General features: G+C 42.3%; 1 long non-coding RNA gene across 1 annotated transcript in view; it reads left to right on the top strand.

Annotated features, from left to right (window-relative positions):
- The window catches only part of LOC111559793, a 74,424-nt gene extending 68,337 nt beyond the window's left edge, over nt 1-6,087 (top strand). The window contains exon 2 of the long non-coding RNA XR_002741053.2: nt 5,257-6,087. This is a non-coding gene — a long non-coding RNA (uncharacterized LOC111559793). The remainder of the gene's footprint in view (nt 1-5,256) is intronic.
- Nucleotides 6,088-12,777: the final 6,690 nt, after the last annotated feature.

Consider the following 12,777-nt stretch of genomic DNA (forward strand, 5'->3'; position numbering starts at 1 on the left):
GTCTTCATTTTTGTTAAGCACTACCCTCCCCTTTTAAATGCAAATAATTTTGAAAGTGTTAGTACACCGAACTCTTAATTTAGATGATCAGATTGTGTTCATTCTCAACAGGAGAGAGAAGTGAATTAAGGACTGGACACTCCAGGCAGAGGTGGAGTAATTGCCGTGATGACCTCAGATGAATCTAGTCCTGTGGAGGGAAACGTGGAGCGAGAGGGCAGTCATTCTGTGCTGGCAAATTGGCTCTGTGTAGCCTCCTCTGGGGTGATAATAACCATAATCGTCATCATAATCATTAAAGCAGCTGATATTTATTGGGGGCTTATTATGTTCCAGACGTTTGGCTGAGAGCATGATACTATTGAGGCCACAGACAGGTCTCTTTGAGAATCGGAAGCCTTCACTTCTGACCCCTGAAAGGCTGCTAAAGTATTATTAGCAGGTCTTGGTCTACACCTCTTGCTTCCACCTCCAGACAAAGTGACTGATTCTCTCCTGTGTAACTGCCAAGATAAAATATGTTAATTGCAAACATGGTTACCTATTTAGTATTAATCTATGCCTACAAACTCAGGTATATGAACGAGAAATAATCACCGTCTTTGACAGCCACCAAACAAGCATGGATCCTAGAACTGAACAGTCTAGATTTGATTCCTGGATGTGTGGTCTTGGTTTCCTTATCTGTAAAATGGGTTGTAAAATGTCACTTTGTAGGGTTTTCATGATGACTGAATGAGTTAATATATGAGAAGTGATTAGAACTGTGACTGGCACATCATGCCTGCAATGTAAGAGCTAGCTCTTATCATGTTATCACTATCCCAAAATATTGGCTGAATACATCTGTGTAGAGTCCTGGTGTGGTGAGAAATAAGAAGGAATGGTGTGATTGCAGTCAGACTATTGCAGAGAAGGTCTTCCTTTTGGTCAGGGACCTGACCAAATGGTCTCAGTTGTCTATGAATGACACCAAGGATCCAGGAACTTTCCTGCGAGGCTACATGGAACCTGTCTCCTAAATGTACCACTTTGCCACTTTCTCTCCAAGGCTTTGCTTTTGGAGAAAAGCATTCTTAGAAGGCTCCTGCAGACCCTGTCAACTACTTTCCCCTCTCTCACTACTGGACCAAGGAAAATAGTTTCCTACTCAGAAGATGAGAGCAAAGCTTAAGTCCTTTTTTTTCCCTTAGCTGCAAATCTCCAATTTCCCCTAATTGCATAGGATTTTAGAACACAAAAGCCTGGGAAAGCTACAGACTATTTTTGATTTCCTGGCCTTGCCCTTATACATCGGTCCTCTGAAGCAGGAATCACCTTGCATGACTGGAGGGAAAGGGAGAATCCAGTGTGGGGCGGGGGGTGAGGGGGAGAAAAGGTGAATATCTTCATACATTATCCACCCTACTTAAGAGGATGTTTCTTACAGCATGATTGGGGATATCAGTAACTCAACAGAAGCCAGGTTCCCACTGCTTCCTCATTCCTAAGAACCTCTAAATGCCATGCTGTGCTTTCTTCCTGACCCAACATTGGCTCCTGGAGGGTGTCTGGGCAAGGGAAGCAGAGACTGGTGAGCTGTAGGTACTGTGAGTGCATGAATGCAGCTAGATTCCATCCCTGCCAGGTGCCAATTCTGGGTTTCTACAAACGTGGGGATCTGACTTCTCCAAGTGGCCTCTGACCACTCAAACACACTGTCAATGCCTCTTCACACCACCAGAAACAGGATGTGAGCAATGATACCAGCTACTGGTTGAACTTCAGGCAAGTCTGGGTGCCTCCATCTTTAATTGTAGAAGTACTACAAGTCTAGAGGCAGTCCTTGCCTCAGCCAAGAAATAGAGTTCAAGTGAACCTAAAGCCTTGTTCTTCAGTTTCTGGTGTGTGTGTGTGTGTGTGTGTGTGTGTGTGTGTGTGTGTTATAGGTCTGACACTGATGTCAGAGATGGAAATCCATAGGACATCAGGTAGCTGGGAAGGTAAGATGGTTGTAAGGTGGGGAGAACAAGGAACAAAATGGAACCTACACACATTATCTTAAACCTGAAAATGGGCTGAAATGCATATCACTTCGTATTGCCACTGACCTTCGAAGTTTGGTGTCCTGCAAAAGACTTTCATCTGCTGCTAAACACACACACCAACTCCCTGGGTCAGAGGAACCACAGGAGGGCCACAGGATGGTGGAACGAGAATTTGCAAGCCTGCAAGGATGAGGCAAGTTAGCAAATCAGAGACAGTGGGTGTGAATCACAATATGGCTGCCATCTCACTTCCACACTCTACTTCTCACCCCCAAGTCTTTCTTATTGCATACCCTCACTGGAACCATACAGGAAAGGGAATTTGGGGGATGTAGTTCAGCCTGGTCTAGTTGACATATTGCCAAACCACTACAGTGATAGTACCTACCGCATCAGGCTGTATTTTCTGGATACTCTTATTGAAGCTAAAGCCAAGCTTCAATAAGTTTCCTCCCAAGCTTCAGCTTTGGGAGGAAAATGCTAAGTGTGTGCACTCACATGTGTGTGTATGTGTGCCCACATGTGTGCGTGTGTGTGTACATAGATGGGGCTATGGCAGGGAAGTGTGCCTTGAAAGAGGCATTCCTGACGCCGTGCTATTTTATAACCATCATCCCTACTCTTCACAAGAACCCTGTATGAATGGGATAGGATGACACCCTTTCACCTGTAAAGAAACACTTTCAAAAAGGGCAAGCGTCTATAATCACTATCAAAACTAAGATTTGAATCCACATCTCTCTAATGTCAAATTCAAGATTGTAACTATACTGCCATCTGCCATTTGATATTTTCTTACTGATTAAATCCCAGTGAGACTTACCAATGGATGATTAAAAAAAAAAAAAAAAACTCATAAATTCAGACATGAGGACTTCAGAGGTCCTGGACTCAGGACTCATCACGAGGCCAGAACTCCCTGCAGCTTTATGAGCCTTCAGCCTATTCTGGAGTTTGCTACCTTAGAAGCCACAACTCAGCCAATTTCCCAATAGGTATGGCAGCTCCATCACTTGGGGTCCTGGCAGAACACAGGTAGAGATATTCAAACTCGTAACAGAGGATATTTCATAGAAGGACTACTTTCAGACATGGAGGCAGGTTTCCAGAAGCCAGCTTCGGTTGGCAAAGCACCCACGGATTAGCAGCAGCAGGAAGTTGATACCGCATAAAGAAGCAGCTCTAAGAAAAAGCATGAGCAGAATGTTGGCGGGAGCTACAGCGGGGGAAAGAGACTGACCTATCCTCTCCTGGCTGAAATTGTGACCCCAATCTCTTCCACTGAAGATCTTCTACCATTGCCCCTCTCTGGTGGACACACAGGAAACCAGACGGCAAGGTGGTCCAGGGGAAATTATCTGTTGAGGTCAGCTTCCTGGAGCAAAGGGAAGCACAGAGATTGGATATGGAGGAATGAAGGAACTCATGGGCTTTCTCAGTTGTTAATTTTCTTTATGAATCATCAGCATCTAATGACTGAAGTGTTCACAATGGCCCAAGTGGCAAAACTACGGAAATACATGAGGTGGTCAGGTCACAGCATCAAAGAGCAGTATCTAAGGACAGGATGCCATTTGACATAAACCCCCTCCTGGCAGTTATGAAATATACCTTATAATGCTGAAAAGGGAGGCTGGGGCCATCTCTAAATTTTAAATAGCAATTTGGGTTGAATGTTCCCTATACAGTGATATAAACTTTCTCTTTTGCCCTAAATTTGTAGAAGCCCTCGGGGAAATTGCTGAAGAAAAGCTTTAGTCTCTTGAGTCACCTGTCAGTCTCCTGGCAGATACCTTCATTTCCACGTTGCCGCAAAGCAGTGGCATTACTTTTATGCACACATATAGAGAGAGGCATGGAAATACATAAACATAAAAATAGTACTGTGGTCTATTAGCAATGCAGCTCATCTGCACTGTTACCCACACTGTGCATCTGCGTTGGCACACCGCAGAGACAACATCATGAAACCAGAGTGGGCAGGGGAGCCAAAAATCTTTAGACCTGATGCAATTGCTGGGACCTGCCCAGGAATGCACCCACTTCTCCAGGTAAATTAAGTGCTGTGGGGAAGAAAATAATGATTCACCTGTTCATTGCTGTTGCTGTTGTCATTGTTGTTGTACAGACTGTACAAAATAAGGTACTAAACTTAACGTTCTCAGGTGTCAAACTCATCGAATAGGAAAAGCCTGTTGCCTGCAGTCACTGGGTGGGAATCAAGATGCAGGGGGCCTGGTTAAGGTGGGCACAGTGCTTCCTTGGGGACAACCAACAGAAACACAGGGGAGACCTGTTCCTAATAGCATTACCGTGTGAGACGGCTAGCAAGGAGCATGGCGCCTCATCCAGGCAAGAGCTCTGTTTTGTCAGGGCTGCAAGTTACCTTCCTTCTTTCTTTCTTCCTTTCTTCCCAGTGCAAAGCACTTTTCCTCTGTGATAATCAAAACCTGCCTGATACAGGAAGCCTGGCTTTTCACTCTGTACTTATCCCTCTTTTTCAAAGTTTTTTTTTCTTTTTTTGCTTTTTCCTGTGTGTCGTATGACATTTTCAACTAAAAAGTGAGTTAAAAAGACCCAAAATCTGCATGTTGCCTCCTACCATTCTTCCTACCATTATTAGCAGGCACTAGAGTTGCAGGAGCAAGCCTTTAGCAGGATGGGAAGATTTGCTTTGATTCCAGCCTCTGACTCAATCCCCTTTTTGCTGCAAAGTAGGACAGTGAGGTACAGCAGCAGTATTGGCCTCCTTTTCTCTATTTATTCCCATGCTGCAAAACCATGAGCTTTAACTCCAGAAGGGCCAGTAAGCAGGACACAGCTCTGGACAGCCTCCCTGATAAGTTATTCTCTGACCCCGCATCAGAGGTTGGATGAGAGAAATAGACGTAAAAGGCTGTCATTTGGCCCTATGCTTCCGGCACCTTTATGGTAAACCTCTTCTTCAATATACTGACTAGAAGGAAAGCAAAATGCTATCAGATTGTAAGTTGCGTTAGGATTCATTCTTACCCCTATCCAAGAGTTTCATATCTGCCAACACTCACAGGACTTAAAATCCTCTGTGATTTTTTCCTATGGGTTTGCTCCAGGACTCGGCATCCTGCTATGCCCCCATCTCAATGAATACATCTTCCCTTCTCCCAGTTCATGGTCTTTCTGCTCATTTGACCCTTTTCCTCTCAAAAGCAGTTATGAATCCAACTTCTTTCTATGCTTTGATATGCAGCTACAACCTCTGCATTAAGAGCACTGATGAGGCACAAGGAAACAAGATGGATGGTTTAGAACTGGTCACGAGAAGAGAGGAGAAGAGAAGAGAAGAGAAGAGAAGAGAAGAGAAGAGAAGAGTGGACAAAAATGGAAGTGGAGGAAAGTGAGGCAGATGCTCTCTCCAGCTGGCAAAGAGATTTTAGAAAATGGGCTCTAATTTAGACAGCGCAAAGGCAGGCCTTGCCTTTCGCTATAAAATCAAGGCCATCATCTGAGAGTCACATCAATTGAAGTTGGTCCCTCTTGAAATACAGACCTTGTGCAGGCTATTTTTTATATAAATATTTTTAATTAATAGATGGCTTCATCAAACATGAGAAGGATTAAGCATTAACACTCACCAGAGACCCTGAAATTAGATTGATTATCTGCATCTTAATTTGCTTTTTCGACACCACTAATTTATTTTTAATAGGTCTGTAATTTAGCTTTATCTATTTCTTATTCTGCTTGGCAGACTTAAATGTTTGCAGCTCACCAGTCAGTCTCTGTAACCTTTAGGCACTTCTGTCTGCACAGTGTATTAATTTTTAAATTATCCAGCCCAGTGTGAGGAAGAATATCAATTAATTTCCATATGGGAGCCAGGCCCAAACCCATCCTCTTCCAGTAGCAGTGAAATTTAAATGAAGGGGAAGGCCAGTTGTAGGGGGAACCTAGATAAAAACAGTAAATTCTCACTCCTGTGTTACAGAATCTGTCACCCTTGAAATATTTTCCACTTGAATCAGTGGCATTGGCATTATTATTGCAGTGAAAATAAATGCTCCTCTGTTGGCACCTGTTATTGGCAGACTGACTCATGGAATATTGGGGAATGGAGGGTAAAGACCTTTCAGCAGACCTTTTCAATTCCTTCCCAATTCTGATTATATTAACACTGTGTTACTTTGAAAAATTCACCCCACCTTCTCTCAAGGAGGAAACTTGTCTTCCTTTTGGAAGATCCTCAGAGGGTAAGAAGAAAGAATAAAAAAGTAGACTCATAACAACAAAGAGGAATGGTCGTGTTTATGCATGGGGAAAAAAAGAGTTGTATTTGTTTTCTTTTTTGCCTGTTGTACAGGGATGGATATAAGAAAAAAAAAAAGCACCATTGAGGAAGCTTAGGTAAGGTGGAAATGGCAATGTGAGATTCGCATGCTTAACATCACTGCTGGAGTATGATCAGGGAGAGCAGTTGTGTTAATTCAGATGAAGACCACGACAGTCACAGCCAAAGGCGTGTTAAGGAAGATAGTGAGAGGTGGTCAGATCCAAGACATTTATTAAACAGACTCACTGGGATCACTGCTGATCCTACGCAGAGAGGGAGGGAATGAGTCACAGGTGAAATCCTAGACTTCTGGCATGAGCAACTGAGTGGCTGGTTGTTAACACCATTGCTGAGAACAGGAGAAACAGGGGTGAGGGGAGGGTGGAAACCAATCATTCCATTTAAACAATTATGTCTCAGATGTCTGTGAGATATCCAAATGGAAATAGCACATAGGCAGTTAAATAAGTGAGATGAAAGCCTAAAGGAAAGATACAGCTTAGAGATAAAGTTGGGCACTATCATTATAAGATGGTATTTAAGTTATGAAAAAGGATTAAATCACCTAGGGAAAGGGAGAAAAGGGAGAGAAAATATGCTGGCCCAGCTGTTAGTCTTTGGGAACCCCAAAATTGGATACAGTGAAAGAAAGGGCCTCTCCAGTGGGTAGGGAAGAGAGGCAGCCTGAGAGGAAGGGGCATCTAGGAGGGGTTAATGTCACTGTAGCCCAGGTAACAGGACACTGTCCAGGGAAGAATGCTAACTGTGCCCAGGGTTACTGAGAAACCAAATAACACAGGAACAAAATGTAAATTTTACCTCAATAAGTCTGTTGAATATTTTTAATCCTTTTCAAGGCATTAGATTGGATGTGGGACTTGGCCTTTGATAGGACTATTTCTCCACAGGAATAACAACAGGGAAAAGATGGATGCCACTTACACACCCCCAAGTGTCCACAGAGGATAATGTCCCTACGGGCAGCAACCCTTTGATATAGAAAGCAGCTAATGATCTCACCTCCACATACCTCAAACACTTGCAAGAGGACCTTTGATCCTCTTAACTCTGAACCCCACAACACTTCACTGGGATGCTTTTCATAGTAGCAAATTGTGGATTTGTGTACAAGCATATAAATCTCTTGAGGGTATAAACAATGCTGTACTCAGCTCTGCATTCTGTGGACAGAATAGTATCTACCTCAGAGTAAATCCTCAATTTGTGCTTTTCAACTGAGGTCATAGACTTTGGGGGTAAAACATTTCTGAAAAGTTCTTAGCATCACCAGTATATGGTAAAAGATGGAAGAGCCTGGCCCAGAAATTAATAAAATTACAAATGAATTAATCTAGAAAGAGATTACTTTTCTAATTTCAGGGACAATCTTCACATAGGCCAAAGAAAAATAAAGGGGGTTAGTTACACAAGGGACAGAGGTTGGATAAAAGCAAAGCCCAGAGCTGAGCTCAGTATTTCTTCTGAACTGAAGATCTTAAGTTGAACATACAAAGAACCATAATGTTTGCAGAAAATGTACTTTAAAAAACAATTAAGTCCAAAAAGATAAAATAAAATAATAAATAAAACAATAAAATAATTATCGGGCTCTAAATAGCAATGCTTGCTCACAACACAGGGATCTGGAGATCAGGAAAGGGTTATGTCAAATGATATTGCTTTCATGTCTCACACAGAGTAACTGACCATGGTCTTTTATTCCACCCGTATACCCCAGTTTACTGTTTTAAGAGTGGCAAAGTAATCTTGGGATCTATAGGAGAGTTTTATGCAAAATAAATGAGGCCAGAGGTAAGAAGAAAATTTAGAAAGAAGACTAGAAAGGACTAAGGAAAGATGAATAGTAGGCAACAAGACGCAGCTACTTTTAATTTATTTATCTTAAATAAATTAGCAGGAAATGGCACTCTGTCCAGCTAAGAAAGGGAGTCAGGGGCATCCGAGAAGCGAGCACAAAGCTGTTTTGGTTGCTGGCCACAAATCTCACTCGTATCTCTGGTGCAAAGTAATGTGCAGTATTCCTCAACTTCTGGCTTTTTAGAAGCTGATAACCTGATCATTCACGTTTTCCAGACTAAACAAGATGATCCTCCTTTGCTGTGCTTCCCCCAAAACCTAACAGCAGAGGCCCCACATGGCACTTTGGGCTTTCCCAGGTGCTGGCTCTATCATATGGGTTTAGAGGCACTAACGTTTCCTTCTTGGAAGAGATCACAGAATCTACAGAAAATACAGGGAATATTAGAGTCCTGAAAATTCCTTCCAGGATTTGCTAGAGCCCTAGTCCTGCTCACTCATCGGACAAAGAAGAAAAATGAGACAGATACTCTGAGTTGGAACAAGTCACAGATCTAGTTAGTTGCAGAACCAAGACGACAACTGCTAACTCAACATGTTATCATGCGTCAAGTTTCTCACCTTTTGTCTCAGCTGCTTTACTTGTAAGGAGGGCGCTCTGATTACCCTGCTGGGTGGTAGGGGACAAAATAACAGATGTGTGTAACATTCCTAGCACAGTGATCGGCTTGGTTGGCATATAACAGATGTTCAATAAATTATTCTCTCCCTTTTTGCCCTTCCTTGCTACCCATAACACAATGCTTCACCTAATGCTATCAGAACAAACAGATTAGAAAAAACCCAAACCATTTTCCAGTTTACCTTGAAAAGGGAGTTTTCACATACTCCCCTGCATATTTCAAATGAAGCATGTTTCTCTACAGTCATCCACAGTGTTAAATAGCTTGGAAGCCCTTTATGTTGCTCCTTAAATACTACCTGAAAAATATGCCTTTCCAAATGAATGACTGAATTAATGAATAAGTGCATGAATGAATGAATGAATGAATATAAATAGATCTTTCCTTGTACCTTTTCTCACCATTGCAATACCCTCAGGATGGTCAAAAGGCTCTGGGTAAGAGCTGGGGACCCTTTCAGGCTCTCCACCAGCATCAGCAATATGACCCATTCTCCACACACTAAAAAGAGAGATTGTTCCTTCACTGAATTTGCTTCTCTCGGCAGCTCTCCAAGGTCTGCCTTGGAGAAAAAGGAATGTTCAGTGATGTTCAAGAGCCATATGGACCCATGGGTAGTTTGAATATTGCTGGCCAATTGGACAGCAGCAGAGGAAGAAATATGTTTTATGTTTACAATTTTTGGCAGAATAGAAATGAAGAAAAGAGGTGCGATATTCAGGGATTGGGGAAAATATCGATCTTTGAATCCACACAAGGAGAGTTAAGTTTTGTCTCCTCCCCCTTGCCACTTGATTACTCCTCTCAAATCTCAAATATGTAATTCCCGAAAGCTTGGTCATCCCATTGGCTTCCCTCTAAATCTGGCCAACCACCTTCTCCTTTTTTTTTGAACCCTGGGAAATATAAAGGATGATTGATATGCTAAATAATAAAATATTAACAAACGCTTATGTAGCTTAATCCAACTTAAGCTTGCTTTTCTATGAGGAATGCCCAAAGTTGCATTGCATGGATCCAAGGACAGAAAATCTCCCAGAGACAAAATAACTCATTCTCAGCTTAGGTGTAAATCAAAAGAAGAAAAAGAAAAATTTTACCAAGGTTATTGAAGTTTCATGGAAGGCATATTGGCTTCAGGTATGTCTGGTTTTCATCTAACTTGAAAAAGGCTTAGATTTCAAAAATGAAACTATGCAAATGATTAGTCAGTCATTTTGTGTAAATGCTTTAGGCTTTAGATGTTACTGTGGAAAATAAAGTAAAATAAAACAGCTTTAGCACAGCCCTGATAAGCTTAGTCCATGGACAGCACATTAAATCCTGAATTACATACTCCACCAAACCCTTCCTAATGAGCCATCCAAGTCTCTGATGTATATAATATACCTTTTTAAAAATGCATGAATACATATTCCACCCACAGTTTTGGATGGCTCCTTTGGGTTATTTAAGTTTCAAAGGAGTCCATCAGTCTCCCAGGTATAATGTTCTGTGAATGCCTTAAAAATGAAAATTCAGAAATTAGAAGCTCAAAATCCCTTGAAGGGGAACAATGTATCAGCCCCCCAAACCAAGCCATTCAAAAGCAAAGTTGATGAGGCATCTGCCTCCCTGAGTTTCCTGCCTTTTGTCAGTTTGGGTCACAACCCTTAAAACAACTGTAACTCTGTTCCTTCCAACCTAATTATACAACTCCGGCTTGCTTTGTTTATAATTAGAATCCAGTGACCTCCTCTGACTCTTGTCTGTGCTGCGGTTATGTGGCTGCTCTTGGATGCTGAGATGCGATTGTACTGAGCAGGGAGGGACAGGATGTTCAGAGTCCCAGGATGGCATCCCCATGGGCTGTTCTGCAAAAAAGGAAAAAGAAAAAAAAAATGAAGCTTGAGCATCCCAGCCTAAGGAAGGTGGTGAATCCAGAAAGGAAATACTCATGGGTGAGAAAAAGAGAGAAAAAGTGATAAGGGGGGCTTACAGAGAGGGTGCAACTCTAACTTTTCTTCTGGGGAAGCACAAGAAGTAAATGACACATGACTAGAAAGCAAAATCAATCAGATGGAGTGGGGAGGGAGGGAACACAGGAAATGGAAGGCATGGGAGGGAGAAGCAGCATTGGTGGGGAAACTTCCTTGTGCCAGATTCCCCCATTAATCCATTTAGCCCACTGCAACTTGCCATGTACATGAAATTACCTTCATTTTATACAGAGAAGGGAAATGAAGTTCAGGGGGGTTCAGAAATATGGCAGAAATCTCACAGCTAAGGACCACAGCCAGAACTCATACCCAGGGCTGGATGACTCCCAAGCCTGTAGCCTTTTTCCCCTTGGATAATGGATATAGTGGAACTGGATTCCAGGGACAGCGGGCATGTCTGAAGGAATGCACAGGCCCTATCCAACACAGCCTGACTGCACACATGCACTGTGTTTCCTCAACTGCAAAAAAAATAAAGCCCACCCCATAGGGTTGTTGTGAGATATGCGTACAGCACATGAAACATGGGCCTGGCATATTGAAAGCATCATATGAGTGAAAGCTATTTACCATTACATCACTCACTTAATGATTCACTTCTCCAATCTGCTTGTAGAGGTTTATATGAAGTATTTAAAGTTGTGTGTACATGAGAGCAAGTGTTTGATGGTGTTTCAAGTTTCTGTAGACACTACTCATATTTTTTCCCCAACAGTATAGAAATCATAAATTAAGATGGGCTGGATATGATTTGAGCAGGACAAGCTGGTTAGAAAATTGCAGATCATGACCTGAGTTTGATAAAGTAAGACCTGGAAAGCTGGTTAATTCCAAAGGTTGAGGTCTAACATAAAAATGCATTTTTCATACCCACATAATTTAGATCTATAAAGAGCTGATGTAAAGTAAATCTCTACACTGATGGAGGAGCAAGGGAAGAATGAGCTCATCCAGTCTGATGCCCTCATTAGCCATGGGTGGACCTGGTGGCTCATAAGAGTCTAGTGTGTCACAGTCAAGTCTGGACACACGCCCCCTCCAGCATTTGGACAGTGCTAGTTCCACTGTGCTAAGGTCTCAAGTGGCATTGATGGTCACCCTAAAACACATTTAGGCATGACACTCTGTCCTTGCAGCCACCATTAAGACAGTGCAGGGTTTTCATGGCATTAGTCAGTGGGCCAGATGACATCAGTGAAAATAGACATCCATGACCTTCAGGATTATTCTTTCCAAGATTACTCAGATACAGAGTGGCAAAGGAACAAAACAGTTCTACCACAGCCTCACAGAAGTCAGGCACACCCCACAAATCCATGAGGAAACCTGAAAGTAGGCCGTCCCTTCTCCACACACTGAAAGGTGACTTCCCACCACAATATCTGCCCGAGTGGGCATAGAGTGGGCAGAGTGACCATGTGTCTTCTGTCAACTGCGCTGCTGCCCCTTGTGAGGATCCAAACCCCTTCAGATCACCCGCCAGTCTGTGAACTCCCCCTTTACCCCTCCTTAGTTTTTCCTCACTCTTTTCCATGACTCTTCTCTTTTTTCTAAAGAACATTTTAGATTAAGATATAAATATGAGAAAGAAAGTAAAAACAAGAGCTTAATTTTCTTTTTCATTTTATTTATCTTTTCTTCAAATTCTAAATCCTGGACATAGGCTAGTACCATTTCTTCAAGTTGCCTTCAACATCTGGAATATCAACTTGTCCAAGTTGGAAGCCAGAAGCCATTCCATGCATCCTGCAGCCATGTGTTTATCAAGCTCCCATGTGACTTTCCTCCACCATCTTGGCACTGCAATGGGCATTATGGGCAAAAAGAAGCCCAACATGTAGTCACAGCAGGAGTGGGAAACAAAGAAAAATCTAAGAAAGTTTTCCTGGTAGAGCTTATTTGATGTAATGACAAAATTCTGCCACAAAGAATCCCAAACTATATATGTTAGCTTTATAAGA

This window comes from Felis catus, chromosome A3 (genome assembly GCF_018350175.1).
Source record: "Felis catus isolate Fca126 chromosome A3, F.catus_Fca126_mat1.0, whole genome shotgun sequence".
Taxonomy (NCBI): domain Eukaryota; kingdom Metazoa; phylum Chordata; class Mammalia; order Carnivora; family Felidae; genus Felis; species Felis catus.